At 36.6% G+C, this 2,093-nt stretch overlaps 1 long non-coding RNA gene across 1 annotated transcript; it reads left to right on the top strand.

Moving 5' to 3' along the window:
* Positions 1 to 292: 292 nt before the first annotated feature.
* On the top strand, positions 293 to 1,712 carry LOC123656293. Its single transcript, XR_006743513.1, has 3 exons — positions 293 to 363; positions 627 to 788; positions 1,496 to 1,712. It is a non-coding gene; the product is annotated as an uncharacterized LOC123656293 (long non-coding RNA).
* The last annotated feature ends 381 nt before the right edge of the window (positions 1,713 to 2,093 follow it).

The raw sequence follows: 2,093 nt of genomic DNA, 5'->3' as shown, positions 1-2,093 counted from the left end.
GGGAATAGTAATGTGGCAAACACAATTCGACAATTGGCAAAACATCATTTTAATATTTGTGAAATCGTGAGGACGACAATGGAACGTGACGGTTACATGATGATCCTGCAGCTCGCATTTCACACACTGCACATAGAGATCAATTGGTATAGAACCGTGGTCTCGTATATAACTTCCTCGAGTAAGGTTCTTCATAGTTTTCGTCAAACTTAATTCTTTAGTCTTTCCTTATCATAATTTGAAAAATATTTTCTTTACGCAGAACAACCGTTAACATATCTTTTAACATTTATCTTGCCAAGTATAAACCATCCAATTTTACTGGTTTGTTGCCTAGAAGTTTTCCATCAGACAAATGAGCAGGTATTTTGATAATTTCTTTTTTGTATCTAATAGAACTTTGAATATTCTAATGGAATGGAATGGACACATATATATATATGTGCGTTTGTGTGTGTGTGTATGTATGATCTGACCAACGTAATACACAATATTTAAGAGTACAATCTTTCCAAAATATATGAACAATAAATAAAATTGTATATGTATCAGCCGGCTGCTGCCTTAGGTGCAGACGGCCTTGTGTGAAATTTAAAGATATCCATTATTTTTTTCTAATTCCTCAGATAGAGCTAACGTACCAGATCGTTCACTTTTTGAAATGTCGAAAAGGAGATGAAGAGGCTGTGAGTAATGAGCTTGAGTTATTTGTCCGTATTCTACTGCTGAATAAGACGACATATTCTCCGCTCAGTATGTGCACCTTGTCAAGGTCTCTTGGTGTGAAGGTTATTAATTTATCTTTTTCATAGTTGTAAAGAAACTAACGCCCTCCTGCAAAAGCATCACAGATGCATTGCCAACCCTATCCCCGCACCGACACAGCCCATCATCAAAAACTCTAGTTTCCTTACTCAACGCAGACCAACAGCGATGAAAAGAAATATTGTGTGTCTGAAACCATTAGAACCTCCGTTAATAAATGATATTTATAGGATCTTGAACGAATACGTTCAATACCTGCTCCGCGGTATCAGGCTATGACGTAATATTAACTTGACTGGATGATCACATGACTTGTTTTCGTCATCGTGCTTGACTTTATTGCATACTAACTGTGACCACGACTTTGTCCGCGTGTAATAGTGACTTTGGACTGCATTTTTTGGATATTTTTGGTTTATTTAGTCCATCACATGATGGGTAAGTAATGACGACAGTCTGCCGCAGTGGACAAAGCAACAAGGCTGTTTTGGTAGTTTATAATAAATACTTGTGTAGGTTTATGTTCATATTGTGTGTCTTCGGGTTTCCGACCAAAGTTCTCATTTTACTGAAGCTGTTACTTATTTACATACTTTAATAAAAGTTGGTTCTCAGACTCAATTCTGAATCTGTCTTTTTCCTACATTGATGTTATTTCTTTAAATTAAGCGACCTTAAGCTAACTAAGATAATAGACTATATTTAAGAGCACATTCTTTCCAATTTACAGATTTTTGGGGCCATCGTGACGTACCTTGTTGTAATACTATCTTTGTGAAACTGTAGCTCCTGCACTAGTGTTGAAGAACAAAATATCTTGCCTGTCAACACAACAAAAAAAAACTTACTCGGTTCTCCTTATTACAAGTTTTGAAGACCGTTCACTTATCACATCACGTTTGAATTGTAACACTCACATCTCTTTAATAATAAATTGTTTTGTGTGACACAATGACTTTAATTTAACATACCTATATTTTTGTAATAAAAATAAAAGTATATTTAGCGCATCGCACGACTCATGCAATACCAAGAGCAGAACAGATATGTTGACGATCGTAGGGACTCAGGCTAACTCAGTCACCTCGGGAACGTAGAACCACTCGAGAGCACCATTATTGGGCTGCTATATTCTGTAAGACTAAGGTACATCTCCAGTGTAGCTGTTACTGGCTTTGAGCAAGATACTTCTTGCTTCATCGTAGAAGTAACAATGCCTGCAATAATGTGGATTATGATATAGTACGGGCATTATTAGATTCAAGGTCATGATCACGTACCAGTTCTAGACACCTTCTCTTAACATTTGCTCTGACTGATGAACCGTA

The sequence above is a fragment of the Melitaea cinxia genome, chromosome 9 (genome assembly GCF_905220565.1).
Source record: "Melitaea cinxia chromosome 9, ilMelCinx1.1, whole genome shotgun sequence".
NCBI classification, from domain to species: domain Eukaryota; kingdom Metazoa; phylum Arthropoda; class Insecta; order Lepidoptera; family Nymphalidae; genus Melitaea; species Melitaea cinxia.
This window is presented reverse-complemented; position numbering and strand designations above follow the sequence as displayed.